Source organism: Pogona vitticeps, chromosome 6 (assembly GCF_051106095.1).
Source record: "Pogona vitticeps strain Pit_001003342236 chromosome 6, PviZW2.1, whole genome shotgun sequence".
NCBI classification, from domain to species: domain Eukaryota; kingdom Metazoa; phylum Chordata; class Lepidosauria; order Squamata; family Agamidae; genus Pogona; species Pogona vitticeps.
The window spans coordinates 47,644,984-47,663,520 of NC_135788.1; the positions used below are offsets into that span (position 1 = coordinate 47,644,984).

General features: G+C 38.7%; 1 long non-coding RNA gene across 1 annotated transcript in view; it reads right to left on the reverse strand.

Annotated features, from left to right (window-relative positions):
* Nucleotides 1-1,975: 1,975 nt before the first annotated feature.
* Nucleotides 1,976-18,537, reverse strand: part of LOC110082163 (uncharacterized) — a 121,496-nt gene continuing 104,934 nt past the window's right edge. Inside the window, exon 4 of the long non-coding RNA XR_013537277.1 lies at nucleotides 1,976-3,241. This is a non-coding gene — a long non-coding RNA (uncharacterized LOC110082163). The remainder of the gene's footprint in view (nucleotides 3,242-18,537) is intronic.

Here is an 18,537-nt window from a genome sequence, read left to right on the forward strand (position 1 = left end):
AATGTGCTTACATCCTATTTTCTGTGAGTTTTCAAAGCTTGATTTAAAAGCACATTGTGGTGTTGGGAGTTTCCATAGCGTGATCTGAAAGCTCATCCATAAGTTCTGAAGATCAGTTGCAAAACAAAGCCATGTAATTGAGAAATTACAAGAAAAGTGAGAAAGGTTCCAGCTGGGCATCCAGATGCTTTCAGCAGTTAAAGAATTCTATCTTCTGGTGATAAATTATTTTTTCTGCTCTTAATGAATCAGGAGCAGATGCAGCATATAGTTGATGTTACTGTATTATTTTACCACTTCTCACCAGCAGGTAATGGAGAGAATCTACAGAGTGGGGTGGACACCTCACATCAGCTCAGGCCAGACTAGCTGATGGTGAGGGATTATGAGTGATACAGTTCAACAACATCTGGAGGGCCATACATTGCCCATGCCAAAGCTGAGGATGGACTATTAGAAATGAAACCAGATGTTCTTTGTGCTTGGCAGTGTATAAATCATATTGGCCATTGAATGATGTTAGAATGGCAACCATTCTATGGCCTATCAGAGAACAAGTACCGTATTTTTGTTTATAAGATTCCCCCCCCCCCACTTTTGTAACCCAAAAATTAAGAAAATTTAGCTTGGAATATTCAGCCTCTGGGCTCAGAACGCACGGACATTAGGAGTCCCTGTTGAATCTGAGCCTACAGGCTCCACCTCCAAGGAGGTGTGTTCCAATTGGTTTGTTCAGCATCAGCTGACGTCAGTTCCATAAGGCTCCTGACTGGAGGAAGCCAAGTCTCCTGACTATAGGAAGCTAAGCCTTTTGATTCAAGAAAGTCTGTTTACAGGCTCTGCTTACTTCCATGTATAAGAGGCCCCTCAAATTTTAGTGTAATGATTTTAGGAAAAAACAGTGTCTTATATGTGGAAAAATACGGTATTTTCAGTGTGGAGCACAACATGCCCCATTTACTTTCTAGTCATCTTTCATTTGTTATCTTCTCAACGTAGAAGACTCATTAAAAACCTTTAAAAACATAATTTCCTGTGCATGAAAAGCTTATATTTTCTTTATACAGTTCTTCTGATGAAGGACTCTAGATGGGTGGATCAAGTTGATTTATCTTCTTTGAACCAATCTATTTTGAACATATCTATGAATTTTTATGCCCCTTTGTACCACAGTCTCACTGGAAATACATTCAACTGTTCAATCTCAGGTAGATGTACATATTTGCCTAATGCCAATGCAGAGTTTTCAGGAAAATGCCCTTAAAAATTACCATATTTTTCCAGGTATGATACTTTTGTCTAAAATCTTTAGACTAAACATTGAGGGTCATTTTATACATGGAATTAAGCCGAGGAGAGAACTGCACTATGGCAAAATTGCCCATACCATGCCTCCGCAAAAAAGGCTTCCTTCAATTACAAGGTTTAACTGTCTCCAATCATGAGGCTTAGCTTCCTACAGTCAGGAAACTTAGCTTCCTCCAAGCACAAGCCTTATGTAACTGACATCAGCTGATGCTGAACAAATCAATTAGAAAACACCTCCTTGGAGGTGGAACATGTAGGCAGTGTTCTAATGCAACAGGGACTGGTAATGTCCAAGCCTGAATAAAGCAATATGCTCAAAGCCAAGTGTGATGCATAACATGACAGTATTGGTATGTAAATATTACCTAATTATTAATTTAAAATGTGTTCTGTTTTATGTTTAAAATATTGATTTCCTAATTTTTGGTTAGAAAAGTGGGGGTGGTGTCTTATACATGGAAAAACAGAGTAGTCACAAAAATGCTGGTGGACTTTTGTGAAGAGAATTTTAGAAAAGCAATTTAAAATGGATACGGCATGGGAGTATCAGTTATTTTGAATAAGGGTATGATTGCACCCTTCTCTTAAAGTCTTCAATAGATGTGCTCTTAAAGTTAGAAAAAACTGACCAGGTTGGCTATTTGCAACAATAAGATATGGAGCACAATAAAGGCAGAATGAATATCATTTATTGATGTCTGTCATTCAGTGTTGCAGTCATATTTTGGTGAGTCATTATGCCCTGCTCAAGACTTACTGTTATCACAAACAGCATGCTGTGTGATTTCAGTGGTTTTCTCATTTGCAAATCTTGGAAGGAAGGAAGTAGCAATAGTGAGTGAAAGCTTCTACACACACAAATTTCTACACTGACATATTTGGGGACAAAATTTTTAAGGAGCCACCGTGGATGCTTATTTTGTGTTTAATATCACTCACTGACTGTTTTATCAAGTTAGTTTGTTTATTTGATTTATATGCTACTTTTTCCCCAGAATTGGGACCCAAAGTGGCTTACAGAACAGTTTAAAACAGAAGATTAAAATACAATAAAACCATCGACATTAAAATAGAATTATATTCAATTTTATAATTAAAATGCAATGAAAATTATAACTCTTTAAAATAACTTAATTTAAAACAGTAAAATAATTTACCTGAAAAACCAGCACATCAGCTCAAATTGTATAACTGGAGGTTCTCAACTGCCGAAGGCCTTCTTAAATAAAAAGGTCCTAGCCAGCTCCTGGAAGGAGAGAGGTAGATCTAGCTTCTCATGGCAAATAGTTCTATTGCCCCCAGAGAGGTTCCCTTTATTTACCATTCATGGATCAATTTCTGAAATCAGGAGCATGTGGTAGAGCAGGCATACCTCAGCTGTTGCCCATGACTCTCAGATCTTAGATTACAAACAGGATCTTCTTGACCATTAGCAGTTCCAGCTGGGGCGGTTAGGAACATGACAGCATATATGATGTTTCAGTTTCTGATTTCAAAATTAAAACTAAAAAGGGTATATTACTTTTTAGGGGACCTGTACGATTTATGTGTAAATTAAAGTGACTCCTTTTACAGCAACCAACTTTCTTTTAAAAACTTTTACCAAAAATTTACAAAAATTAAGAATATTTAGCTGTGTTTTCCAATTTAAAAAAAAAATCTAATGTTAAACAGTAGGTTTTAGACAATCTGCAATAAAATCATGTCCAGGAGTTTTCTGTTGAATCAATTCTCTTGTCTGCTGATTGTGGCAAGAGGCAACCCTGGTGTTGTGAAGTAGCCGTTCTCTGTTTGGTGGCGGCCTGATTCACAACACCAGCTGCTACACCAAGCCAAATGGTTTCGATCTCCATTCTTGTTCTTCATTTTGTTCTTCACACTCTTGGAACACCATGTTTTTTGCTCCTGGAGTTATCATTCTTTGTTCCCATACCTATAAAGAAGAAAACAAATAAAAATTTTTTTCCATTTTTTTATTTTTTACTTTATATACACATATCTGTACATAGACATATATATACACACGTATGCCTAAATCTCTATCTACAAACGATACATACTGTAGAGCTTAGCCTACAAGCCTTTTGTATAATAACACATTTCTTTCAGCAGTGTCTTCTCCTCATTATTCCTTTTGGTCATTTTCTATTTATTACAAAGTTTTTGCTTTCCACCATTCGTAGAACATGTTCCAGCTTTCATAGTAAGTTGACTTTTCTTGCCCTTTTAGTCTCTTTGTAAGTCTATCCATTTCAGCGCACTCTAATATTTTTTTGATAATCACTTCGTCTTTTGGTGGATCTCCCTCCTTCCATACTTGTGCCCATGCTAATCTAGCAGCTGTAAGGACATGTGATATTAAGTAATAACTTTCCTTATTTATATTATTTGGTATTAGTCCCAATAAAAAAGTTTCTGGTTTAAATTGTATTTCTTGCTTAGTCATTTGTTTAATCCATGTATACATTTTGACCCAATATTTCTTTGCAGTATCACATGTCCACCATGTGTGGTAATAGGTTCCTTCTTGGTTTTTACATTTCCAGCACTTATTCGAAATATTGGCAGAAATTTTTGCAAGTCTGGATGGAGGGAGATGTCATCTATAAAACATTTTATACAAATTTTCCTTATATGACGTTGCTAATGTTAATTTAAGATTTTTAGTCCACATTTGTTGCCATTTCTCAAGTTCAATACTATATCCAAATTTTTTTGACCATTTTACCATTGTTTCCTTAACCTCCTCATCTTGAGTGTCCCATTGCAATAAAAACTTACATGCTTTTTGAGTTTGTTGTTTTTCTGTAGTGAGTAATATTTTATCAAGTGCTATGTACTCGCTATAAAATCCTCCTGTTTTTTTATCCTGATTATAGATCGATTGCAGTTGTAGTTGGGGCCACCATGAAAAAGTCAGTCCTTTTATTTTATAAATTTTATAAGATCTAAAAAGGAGGAATTGTTTAATTTTATTTTTGATCTTTTAAATATTATAAAACACAGAGTAACATTACCCTAAATTAAACCACACACTTGATGAAATGTTTCTAATATTTCTCTTAGACAGATATACATCTAATTTTTGTGAAGTCAAAAAACATACAGTGGTGCCCCGCATAACGAGCGATTCGTTTAACGACAAATCCGCATAGCGATTTTTTAAAATGGGAAAACATCGCTTTGCGATGATCAGTAAGCGTTTCGCTTAACGATTTTCGCATTGCGATTTTTTTTAAACAGCTGATTGGCGGTTCCAAAATGGCCACCGGGTAAAGAAAATGGCCGCCTGCTGTGTTTTCGCGCCCTTTCCTCGCTTACCAGGCAGCGAAAATGGTGGCCGCATGGAGGATTTCCGCAGAACGCTGAGTTTTTTCCTCATAGGAACGCATTAAACGTGTTTTAATGCGTTCCTATGGGCTTTTTTGCTCCGCATAGCGACAAATCCGTATAGCGACAATTTTTTTGGAACGGATTATCATCGCTATGCGGGGCACCACTGTATATAGTGCTTATTTTATGTTATTTATTTTGTGCCTGATTTTCCAGTGCCCACGATTTAGTATACACTATACAGTGGGAAGACTAGAAATAACATTCTTTATGTTTCAGAGTGGCACCTGCATCAGAACTAGGAAAATTGCTTTCTGGAATACAGTTCCTAGAACCACCACTAACTTTATTAGAAACCTTTAAAAATTACATCTTGTATAGATTATTGCAATGCGCTCTACGTGGGGCTGCCTTTGAAGATGGTCCGGCGACTGCAACTGGTCCAGAATCGAGCTGCGCGGCTGGTGAGTGGTGGGGCCACTAGAGAACACATCAAGCCGATTCTGTTTAAGTTACATTGGTTACCAGTTGCTGCCCGGGCCCAATTCAAAGTGCTTGTTTTGACATATAAAGCCCTAAACAGCTTGGGCCCTGGATACCTGAAGGATCGCCTCCTTCCATATGAACCTACCCAGCAGTTAAGATCTAGCCAGGGGCCCCTTTTGAAAGAGCCATCCCTCAAGGAGGTAAAAGGAATGGCTTGTAGACAAACGGCCTTTTCGGCAGCTGCCCCCCAGACTATGGAATGCCCTCCCAACTGAAATTCGTCTGGCGCCGTCATTGTTGATATTTCGGCACCAGGTCAAAACCTTGGCGGGGCAGAAGTTGCTATCACACCCCCTCACCCATCCCATGCATGCACCAATAAAATGGTAGGAGATATGCTAGGTGTGTAAACATGCACACAACTGACATGCACTGGTCATGTAATCAAATAGGAATTTGGCCACTGTTCCAAGCATATGTTCATCTTTACTAACTTATGTGCAATTTTGAGAAGCACTGATGCTTATAAAGTGTGTGGAGAGGGGGGCTATTCAGTGAAATAAACTTATAATAATCTTTGTATTCCACGTTCCATTCTGCTTAAGAGCTAGTGTTTAACAAAAGTTTCCAAAATGCATGGACCAGAAGGGTTGGTTTTTCTGGACTTTTAACTCCCAAGAATACTCAGGCAGTATGGCCAGAAGCCAGGGAGTTGTCCAATAATGGATATTCCCCCCCCACACACCCCAATGGCATACCTATGATAAGGATACTTATAGCATTTTTAATCAGCTAAAAAAATTCCTTAAGTGAAAACTTTAAGTAAATAATAATAAAAGAAGTAGCTATGCATGCTCAGATGTCTAGGCTGGAGAGAGACAGCAACTCAAATAAATCACCTGCAGTCCTACTTTGGTACTTTGCAGGGAGGATCCGTCAAGATCTGATTCATGCTGGGGAGGGGTGTGTGGCCAGTCATAAACCATATGACTGGTTCTGAGGGTGCTTCATCCCCTCCGTGCTGTCCAGTAACTCCTTGAGATTTGTACTAGAGACAGAGCTTAGAAGATACTATGTCTTTTGCACAATTCTCTGCTTTGTTGAAGACAAGCAGGTCCCTCATTGTTCTGTAGCTCCCACAATCTCCATTAACTTGCATATTTCTGAGACAGCTCCCATGGAACTATTCAAATGTACAACTAAATTCTGTGTGGGTTTCTACATTAAGGCATACAGTCTTGAACTCTATAAAAATTCTAGCACAGAACTAGAGACTCTCCCACACTTGGAAGCAGAGCTTTAACACATTGTGGGCCAATATGTACAAATATTACATGCATCTTTGCCAACAAGAAATACAGCCCACAGAACTACTTGTGATAGCCCCCACAAACTGCTACTCATACCAGGTCTCCATATCAGTCAGTCTGCAAATTACAAATCTAGTTGCACACATGTATCAAGGAATTATTCACAAAACAAATGACATGTTTTCTGTAGACATGGGTGCTTCATATTCATTTATCTGGGGAAACAAATATGAACTGCAGTGCCACAGATGCCATGGTGGCCCAATCTTTCCCCCGAGAACTGGTCAGGCTACTTACCAGGCTCTACATAGTTTTTGGCTCCATCATCATCACATTCAATCCTGGAAGGTGCCTGGCCGGCCCTTCCCTGCCTTCCTGTGTAGCTGACCACTTCAGTAGGGAGACAGGCTGGGGAGTGTCCCTACTCAGCTGACAAGTGGTTGGCTGCATGTGGAAGCAGGGAAGGGCTGGCTGGGCTTCTTCCAGAATTGGTACAACAACAATGACAACAGAGTGGAGTATTCATTAGTGTCCCTGCTGCTTCTGGGGGAGTTGGATGAAATTGGGCATTCTCCAGGGAAACAAATACGGGGTGCCCATATTGAGTTTTCTGTCATTTAAGTCAGGAATGATCTACCTGTGGCTCCCCAACCACATCCACCAGCTTTATACAGAATGAATTTTGATTAGAGATGGGGATGACTCACCATTTTGGTGAGTTGTCCTGCTTCGTGAGTCATCAAAAGTTGATGACTCACAAAGCATGAAGTTGCCCCGTTATTCGTTGATTCATTTGGGGGGGGGGGTGTTATTAAAATAAAGATGGCAAAGATGGCAGCTGCAGCTTCCCTACCCTAAATGAAGCCAGAGCCGTTATCTTTGCAAAGGGCAGCCAGTCTCCCTTTTTACATGCTGTGGCTAGGAGGCCAGATGAAGACCTTGGCAGCGGCGATTAAGGTAAGGATGTGTCGGTGGGGGTGGGTGGGTGGGGGCTAAGATAGGGAGAGGAAGGGCCTGAGAGGGGTAGGCTGTGGGGGTGTGGCTGCCTATTGGTCGCTGATTAACTGACGACCAATAGGCAGAATTGTGTTGTCTTTTAAATAGGAAGGGGTGTTGGTGGGGTTGGGGGAGGGCTAAGGTAGGGAGAGGAAAGGAGTCAGGGGTTGGCTGTGGGGTTGGGTGGCTGCCTATCGGCTGATCGGCAGCTGGTAGGCAGAACGTGTGTTTTTTGTAATACGAGATTTTGTAAAAATCTCTTCCAGGCAACATATGAAGGTTGATAATAATTCCAACAAGAACAATTGTGGGAACAACAGATTGTTGATCCAGTTCAACCAATGCAGAAAACTGACTTATATTGAGACAGACTTGTACCTGACAAATCAGACAACTTAGATATCAAATAATTAGAACCTGATAGCAGTTCTACAGAGATTCAGGACTGAAGAATCAGATTTGCAAATACAGCCCATATTTACCTTTCAATTATCCTTCACAAAACAAAGCAAGCTAATTTTCACTATACTTGAAGTTAAAAAAACTTGTGTGACAGTAATCAGCATTTAGTACTTAAGGATTTCTCACTTCTAGCTTCAATGTTTCTGAATCACATAGTTTGCCATTGTCTAAATTAGGGAATGGTGATCAGGGAAGATTTTTTTTTTCCTGTGAAGAACGGTGTTCCGTTTGGGGGCAAATCACTATGGGGTCCATGTCAGAGGAAAGTGTGCAGAGCCCCTCCATTCTTCTACCAACCCCTTCTCCCCTTGCCAACCATCAAGTTGCCAGAGCACAGAGTTTTGACTGCTGTCCTCTGAAGATACCAGCCACAGAGACTGGCGAAACGTTAGGAAGAAAAACCTTCAGAACACGGCCAAACAGCCCCCCAAAAATCTACAACAACCATTGTCAGGGACTGCTTTTGTCAAAGGTGGGAACTGACCACCTGCAAAGAGCCTCCTGCTCCTTCCATCACTGCACCCATTTTAGCTCTCTTGTCCTTTTCTCTTTCTCTCTTGTTTTCCCTTCAAGAGCTGGATGCACTCCTTGGCCCTCAACTTGGCCACTAGTGGCCTATGTGGGCAGTGAAGCTCCAAGGTTTCGGAAAGGAGTACTCCCCAACCATTAGTATAGATGCTGCAGATTGAATTTGAGGTCTTTTCCTCGTTAGGTGCATCAGAAACAAAGCCCTTTCCTGAAAGAATAGAGATGAGGAACACTTCATTAAAGCCCCTTTAATGGGCTGCTTATCATCCTCTTTCCATGGGACCCACTGCATTCCCTTAGCACTTGCATGAATAAAGATGCATCTTCTCAGTGCCAGCAAGCATTACACATTCTCACAGTTCAATCCTCAATCTGTCCATTAATCTCAATGGAGCCTATTGACTTTTTTTTCATTTCAGTCTATTTTTTTTTCAACATTAATTTTACATTATCAGATTGGCTAACAAATTCAGATAAAAACACTTAAAAGATGCATGATTCGAAAAATTTAAAATCCAGATCTAACATAAAGCAACCTTACTCTAGTACATTTCTATATGATTACACCCTCAGTCCAATGGATGGTGTTGCAAATCTGTCCGTACTGTTTTGACAGCTGCTTGTCAAAGAAACTAGTCTTGCAATTATTTTCCAAAGGAGAAAAATCATTGATGAGAAATTTATGAGCTCTATTAATATGCATGAAAATAGACTTCTTTGGTAACACCAGCCTAATAACTCAGCCCCTCTTGTCTGTGATATCTTTATATTCTGTAGGTTAATCCAGCCAAATTTCTTTGCTACAGCACATGTCACACAGCGTAAAATATCTAACAACACAATTTTGCTAATCCCATTTTATGAGCTTTGTTGCCCTGTCTGGTCAATTCAATAGTCGTTAAAAATCTCATGGAAGCCTTCTGCCAAGAGCTCTCCCCCCCCCCACCCCTCTATATAGTTTCAATTAAATGGCTTAAGAGCCAAACATTGTATTTGGACATCTGCCAATGTCCTTCAGACACAGAATGTCAAGATACTTAATTAAATAGGCTTCCAAGCTCTTTCAGACACCCCACCTTACCCAGTCAGCTTGAACATACTAAGTGGCAGTGTAAAAAATCAGTTCAAATCTCTTTTTAGCACATTCTCCACACAGAAAGGGCTGTAGGCTGCTCTAGTCACAGCACATTCATTGCTTGTTACTCGCTTACAGATTAAACAAACACATAAAGATGAATGTCATTAACACTTCCTTTGTTGTCTTGTTTACTATTTAGTAGATCCATTAACATTAATTATTAGACAAGGAAAACATCAATGCTTTGAAGCGTTAAGCTGCCCAAGGAATGTTCACATGTTTCTTAACCGGATCTATCTCAAGTTTGTGCCAAATCTTCTTTTGGTTCCTTAACTGACAGACCCTCCTTCCACATATCCTTTTAAAACAACAACAGGAATACCAAACTTCTGATAGAAGAATCAACACTACCAGTTTCTGCATATGTATGGAACAAAAGAAGCACTTTGTCTTTCTCTGGTGTGGCATCACAGAGTATACCAATGTAGCTACTACAGGCTATTTGGCTTGCCTTGTGAAGCCAAGAGAAAAAACTGGAGAACCAAAATGATTCTGTTTCCCCGGGAGCAGAAATTTGACCTATATCATCTTGATTTAGGCAACAGAATTCTACATGTGGCAGTGGAAGGGCAAATCTTGGTAGTGGTTATTATGTATTAATATCTCTCTTTCAGTTCTACTTTTGGATTTTTAAGAAATTGCCTTTGAAAATACTAGCTTTTGTCTCTTTGGTCAATGTATAAGAGAAGACTGAGATACAGTACTACCCTGAGAGGTGTTTCCTGACTTTTTAAATTAAAAAGACTTTTCCTGCAGGCACCTCCTGATCTAACTCTTTTTTTGGTGCTTGGAACTCAGGGGACATATATTTATGTAGTATCCAGTTTGGGCTGTGTTTATAGTAATGTTGGTTTGTTACCAGATTTAATCTTTGAAATCTTTGCAACATTAACTGTAATTACAATATTCATTTAAAGAGACAGCTCCACAGAACAGATTTTTTTAAAAAAAAACTGGCTGAAATCTTGTAACATTACACGACACAACTAAGATGTCATCAGACCACAATGATAATCTTTAACTTCATTAATTCTAAGCTTCCTGTCCCCTCTCCCCTGTTTCCCGTTCCAAGGCTCCGTAGGGTTCTCTTTCACCCTAGGAATGACTTTGTGACCCTTGGGATTTGGGGAAGCCTTTAATAGCCAAAAATCACTGTTGGATTGACAGCAATAGTTCTGATCCTGGTGGTGGGACTTGCAGTGACAATTTTTTAGCAATTAAAGCTACCCTCCCATCCTGAGGCTCTCAAAGGCTTCCCCAAGGCAAAAGGGAATCTTAGGGAGCCTCGGAACCTGAAAGTGTGTTTGTGTGTGTAGGAGGTCAGTTTTCAATCTAATTTTATTTCATTTGATTTAATACAGCATTACCATTGTGAGCTGATGCCATCCTAGTTGTGTGGTGTACAGTTATGCCAATAGAATTTCAGCCAGTAATTCTTAGATTTTTCAAACAAGAGATGTGTTATAGCTAAATGAGATTGTGTAGGATACTATTTGTGAGCACAAACAAGTATACACTCTTTCCTCCACAATATCCTACTCTGTTGCTGCTTCACTATGGTGTGAAGGTGCTTGGAACATTATATTTTAAAAAGAACTCATTGCAGTATTCATTACATCTTGGCAGCCAGGTTGTTGTTATCATTGTTCCAGATGTGGCAGTAATTTATTGCACTGCATATTAGTAATGCATTGTGCCTCTGTTTTGGTCAGAAAATGCATGGAAATACTCTAGTGGCCAATTCTGATACTGCACTGTGAAAATATAAAAATTCAATGGGAAAGAATGCTTACTTTGCTACTTCCAATGGATATAAGAATGTCATAAAATCTAAGAAATATAATGTCGAAATGCACTTTAAAGGTAACTAGAAAACAGTACTAACTGAAAAATATTTTTTTCAACCACTTATTACATTATATTTTCTGTATCCTTATAACCACTGGTTATATCACCTCATAGACTATGTAAGCAGTGTACAAGCTGTAGCAAGTTCTACAAAACTGTGGTAAAACTTGGAAGACTCTACATTTGCTCACTGAGGAGCAGACAAGCTAAGTACAGTACCAATCATCTATCCATTCAATTCTTCAAAATACCTCAGGTTTATGAAAGTGGGATATTGTTCTTCTGTATCTACAATTCAAAAAGCCTGGAAACAGTCTAATATTGCTGTATATTTTGCCCACATTGCCATCAGGAAAAAGGACAACATGCTTTACATAGCAAAGGGCAGGGTGAATGTTAACACCAATAGCAGCAGTCAAGACGGTCTACACAGGATGCCCTCCTGTACTCACTACCGTTCACAAAGAGACACCATGCAAGGGGAAATCCCAGAAGCTGATTCCTTTTTCATCAGCTAACCACTTATCACCCAAACAGAAAGGAAAAATCATGATGACTGTTTTTGACAAATGTGAATGAGTAGTGAGCACAAGAGAGTGTCCTGTAGACCAGTGGTTCCCAACCTTGGGCCCCAGATGTTCTTGAACTAAAACTCACAGAAGTGTTAACCACTAGCTGTACTGGTCAAGATTTCTGGGAGTTATAGTCTAGGAACATCTGGGGACCCGAGGTTAGGAACCACTGTCGTAGGCCATCTTGACTGCTACCATTGGTGGTATCAACAGGCTTGGTCTTTTCAGTTTACATGAGCCGTTTTAAATCTGGAGACATGTGTGGGGTACAGTTTTACTTTTTTAAAAATCATAACTTGAAACCCCTTTCCCCAACTTCCCCAAATTCGGCAGAGAGCAGGAGCAGACTGCTATGCCTGTGCCAAATTTGGTGCTGATCTGAAGTCCAGTTTCAAATTTAAAAGTTTTTACTTGGGCTAACCCCATTTTAGAATTGTTTTGTAGAATCATGATTTATTCTGCTGCACAATAACACAGATCCACTATTGTGCAGCTATAATGTAATCATTTGTTTCCCAGACAGATATTAAAAAGGGGAGAAAAAGAAGAAGAAAATTAGGGATGGACCTCATAGCTTTCTTTCTGGCCACATGCTGCTGTTTTGCACAATAGACCAATGCATTATTCCTTGAACAGAGTCTGATATAAGGGAGTGCAAGTAAAAGCACTGCAAAATGCCAGCCACCTCAAACTGTCAGATCCAATCTTCTTCTCCTTCCCCTGAGACTAAATGACCACAATAAAACAAAAATCTTGCATTTTGCCAGCTACCCCACATTGGCTTTGTCTGCATTCTGTGCTAATTATAAAACTGGACAATTAAGCTATTTGCTAAATTAACAAATCTTGCTGTATAGCCTTGTGACTGGGCAGAGGTCCACGGAGAGGGCTTGCCGTGCTACCTTAGTGTGAATTTGTGCTGACAGCACAGCCCATTCGTCTTCATGTCTTTTGACAGAAGTGCTTACCTAGCAGAATGTAAACATCTTTGAACTTTGCTTACTGGAGAAAATGAAGCATTACTTTCCTACTGCATTTCCTGCTCCAAGATCAGTCATACATGTAGACGAGACACAGCATCCCTGTGTTTGTAATTAATCTCATAAAAAGCAGAACATCTCTCAGTCGATTTCTCACTATTTGTCTGCAGCTTTTGAGAGGAAAAAGAAGGGAAAAAATGTAGCACATCCAGAATAATAATCTGACAATAATTATTGATCTAGTATTGCAATATACAGTATATGCAAAAAGCTCTGTATTTTCTATATCCAGAAAAGGAATTGTTAAGTACAAGCACTGTCGGAATTGCCTTTAAAATGGTTTTTATAGTGAGAATTTGGAATTGTTACCAAATATCTTGAAGGAAGTAACCGCTTCAACTGATCACACAAAGGTTATGCGCTTCATTGTCAATTACTCTGTGAGATCACAGACAATTCAGATTTTATCTAGAGAGATCCTGCCATGCCAACTGTTAATAAGTTTTAAAACATACAACATGAATTCATGTAAACTATTTACTGATAAAAAGTATATTAATAAGTCACCGCTTTTCAAATATACAAGGAGGCAAACCAGTTTGATTCAAGGCATTTCAGGGATATTGCATTGTACAAATAGATAATTTTTCTATTTGGGAGAAGATTTGAATCAAAATATGACAAAAATCCAAAGTACAACTGAGATATGCAGATAATACTGGTGTTCTATTTCCTTTGAATCTATGAATGATCTTTCTTGATGACACTTGGCAATGCAGAAATGTTTAAAACAATAGGCAAAATATCAACTACTGTACTACAGAAAGTGTGAGAGAAGTGACCACCTTTACTGAAAATGAAGAAAGTACTTGGATGTTTTTTCCTTCAGAAATTACATCATTGAAGAGATGTACAACTTGTTTTCAAGGCATATTGTATATGTTTGTGTAAATACACCAGCTCTTATCCTGAAATGGTGTTAATAGATCTGTAGTGATGTTCATAGCTAACAGCTGTTTGATGAGTTCTGAAAAGCCACTTTCACCATATATACTATACACATCAGTAGCTTTTGCAGTATCAAATATAAAAAAAACCCTAATTTTTCTGACTGCAGGTTCTAAGGTCCAACAGGGCAATTGAAGTTTTAACTTTTCCAAGCTCTGCACTCAGTATTCAAACCAGGCCATGCTTATCCAAAAAAAAGGGGAGAATCTCAGACACATAACAACATACAAATATCCAGCTAATGATAAAGATGAAGAAGGCACAGAAAAAATTTATGATAAACTCAACACTTTTATAAAACATTTGAAAAAGCAATATCTGTTTTTCATAATGTGGAATGTTGATAAGCAAAGGAGCCTTTGGCAATTTTGTTGGCAAACAGAGACTTGGAAGATTAAATGACTGTGTGGGATGAATTATACGGTTTTGTGAAAAAGGGAGATTCATAATCATAAAGGTCATATTCAAACTACTACTGAGAAAACCGTATACATGGCACTAATGACAATAATCTAAGGAAGCAAGTAGATTATATCCTACTTGATCAGAGGCATTTTAACACACTAAATCATTGAAAATTTATCCTGGAAGAGTTGTAAATTCAAATTGTAATCCTGAGTCCTGTAATCCTGCAATAGAGTCTATAAAATAAGTAACAAATAGTCAAAAGAATTAAAAAGAATGTTAGGAAAATCAAGTTCATGGTAATCAGTAAAAAGCAAACAGTCCAAGAAATGCAGGTAAAGAATCACAACAGAAATGTGGTGCACATAGACCAAAGTAAGTATTGAACCTTGGTCGAAGGGACGGTGGGATCATAGCAAGACTCGGCAGGAATCAGAACAGAGATAACCCAGAACAACTTCTTTCAAATGAAGAATGTAATGTGCACCAAAAAGATAAAACTGGTTTTGAGAATGGGCACTGATTTCCAGTCTTATGATTTTCAGTTCTGCTCTGTGGCATGCTATCATGGACATTAAAGAAAAACTACTGTATGTAAAAAATGAAAGAAGAATGTGAAATGGAAATTTATCACAAGATGCTGAGAATGTCCTGAACTGAGAGTTTTCAGAGATATAATCTTGTTGGTCTGTTTCATCAACAACAAAAATAAAACAAAAACAGATTAATTGGGACATCTTTAAGATTCAGAAATTTATTTCAGTGTGAGCATTCATGGACTACAAAAGTTCATGCTGAAATAAGTAATCATAGAAAAGTGAAGTTGGAAGGGGCCTACAAGGCCATCAAGTCCAACCCCCTGCTCAATGCAGGAACACAATCAAAGCAGATCTGCCAGATGATTATCTAAGTTTTTCTTGAATGCCTCCAGTGTTGGAGTATTCACTGACTCCCGAGGTAACTGGTTCCACTGTCATACTTCTCGACAATGTTCTTGTTGTTGTTGCTGGGTCAAGAAGATGATCAACAAAGCAGTACTAAACCAAATGAAATCAAAGATCAAGAAACCATAAAACACATAGAATGCAGGAAGTCGACTGCTTTGGTCATATAGTGAGTGTCAGAAACACTTCTCCCTAAAGAGATAATATCTTGGGCGAAGAGTCACTGTAGGTACAAGTGACCACCACTTTTTATACCTGAGACAGGTCCTTTAGCCTCAGAAGTGCATAGTACTTGCCCTATGGACAAGTTCGACCTAAAATAAAACCTCTTGCCTGCTTACAAGGCAATAAACCATTGACTGTGGACCTCTCTGTTATAGTGGCAATTAGTGACCTTTCCACTCCACACTGGATTTAGGTGCAGTCCTGCTGTTCAAGAGATATGTTCAAGAGGTACTCAGGTACGTCCTGAGTTAGAATTATAATTGTTTTATTAAGAAAATAAGATAGTTCCATTAAAGTACAGTTGCAGCTTTAAAAGCGTAAAGCATCTACACATCCAAACAGTTACTATGATTCAAATAAGCTTACTATTCTTAGGTTAGAATAATAACAGCTAAAACTAAGCTAAATAATCATCATGACAAGCATTCTACATAACAGCTCACTAGGGAAATTGGGTGAATTTTCCTCCCCCCTTTTCTTTTCCTCTCAAAAACAAAACCTTTTCTCACCTACAAGAAACAACCATTTTCTACTCGTCTCCAGATCTCCCTCTTTCTTACACTTCCAGGTTGTTAACCAATTAGGATTATGAGGGCGTAATAAAGTTCACCACCCCTGTTTCATATGAGATCCGCAGGTGTTTATCTCGTTTCCAATTAGGAGGAATGTGGTGTTTGGTCTTCCTCTATTCTCTTTCTTGTCCAGAGTATACTATGGAACAGTCCCATGAGAACATTCAGTGGTTTAGATCTAAACTACACAGAAAACTTAACAGACTCCATCTTTGTATGACTACAAGTCCCATATGCCTTCTAATTCCTCACAGTGAGAAATGAAAAATGCAGTGCTAGAGCTGTACATTCAAGGTAAAATAAATGGGAAAAGACATGTAGGAAGGAAAATAGCTTACTGGCCAAAGAACCTGGGAGACTAGTTTGGATATAACACAACAAAATTATTCAGTGTTGCTGCATCCCAAGTCAGAAGAGCTTTGATAACTTCCTCCTCTTCAGTAATAGAGGAGAGAAGACCTGTACAAAGTATTTTAAACCCAGTAAGTGTGTATGAAACTCAGCAGTGCTCAGGCGTAGACCATGCTCTTAGTGGTTCTAACGTATGAGACAGCTAGATAGATTGCTCTGTGAGTTAGACCTCTGGCTGTGGAGCAAGAGGCTGGAAGTTCAATTCCTCACCGTGCCTCTCAGGATTAAAACCAGCCTGTGTAGCCTTGGGCAAGCAACACAGACCCAGAGTGTCCCCAGAGAAGGGAATGTTAAACCACTTCTGAGTACTCACTATCTAGAAAACCCTGAAAACAGTTGCCGTAAGTCAGAATTGAATTGATGCCACATATTAATTATTAAGATATGGTCCCCGTCATTATTGTAATACAAATTATTTTTCTTTTGGCTACAATTTCCACTTGAGAAACTAATGTCGAGGGTGGAAATACACAACAGTCTTACAATAGTACGGTAATACATAATTTGGGTGGTTGTTTTCATACATGCCCATATTAAAACTACTGGAGCATATAATGTACTTAGCAGTTTTATGAAAATGGATTTTTATTTCAATAAATGCTAGCCAGTTGCATGGTAATTATAAAACCACTGGATGTTTCAAAAATGCGATAACATTGAAATATTCAGAATATTAACTTACATTTTGTTTTAGTTGTTTTACTGTTCTACTTATGTTAAGTTTTTTCAAAACTTAGAAAGACAGACAACAGTCTACACAAAATTGTATCCATTTATTTTTGCATGCCTAATGGTGTATGGAGGTACACAAAATGTTCTTGCCTTTCACTGACACCAGAACTCCAGAAAATGGATGGGATTCAAGTGCTGCTGTTCTAAAACTGTATTCGAGATCACTGTATTTTCAAACAACCTTTTTAGAGAAGTAGAGTAGGACTGCCATATCCACGGGATTGGTATCCATGGATTCAGTTATCCATGGTTTACCACAATCCTGTATGCAACATACAAGGGGGCAGGCCTTGTAGCCTTTGTCCTGCCTCCTTCTATGTTGTATATAAGGTTTGGTATTATCTGTTTCCAGGCATTTGCAATAGATTGTGGAAGAGATCTCCTGTGGATACAGAGGTCCTATTATACTTCTTCTCCATACCCAAGGAAGAGGCTAGATTTAAGCATCCATACCCATTTAGATGCTTTTAAACATCCACAGCCATTTAGGAGATTGCCTGTTCGTCGTTCAGAGAAATTGCTAACTAAATCAAGACACAAATCAGCGGTCTGAATCTTTCCACATCCATTAATCAGTTCCCTGTGCAGCAAGCTCATCATGGCAGTGTACAATCAGATGACAGAGGAGCTCTCCCTGGACTCTTGATGCCAGCACATAAACTGAAATGACAGGCTGCTGTAGAATATGATTTAAAAGCCTAGTCTAGGGCTCTTCCTCCTCCTCCTCAGTGGCACAAAGGGATGAGTTGCTTTGAACTTATAAATACCATTAAACCTAGCCCATGTGTTATACGGGAAGAGGCAACCTCTGAACAGCTCCTGAACAGGTTTGGTCTCTGCATTCCTATACACGTCCAGCTGCTGTCTGTTTTGTGTTGCTGAATTTCTATATGAAGAGATAGGAAAGAAGAGATTCCCCAATCTTGAAAACCATTTATAAACTGATACTTGGGTATGTGTAGAAAATAGGAAACACCTTGAATGTATCAGGAAATTAAAACAACCAGAAACTAACAACAGCCACTTGCTCACAGGTAGAAAAATAAATAAAAATGTGAAAAAGCAAATTCGGTTTGCAGAACTGTGAGGCACACAGAGCCCTTTGGAGAACTGTTAGATTTTTATCAGTGCAAATTATCCCAATAATTTGGGGGACTATTTGGGGTTTGTTGTTTATTGTAATAATGAAATTCCGTATTTAACAAGGCAATGTTTCTCTAAAACTATTTACCTTGACTTTAAAGCACATTACTGTATCTTATCTGCATATCTAGCAACA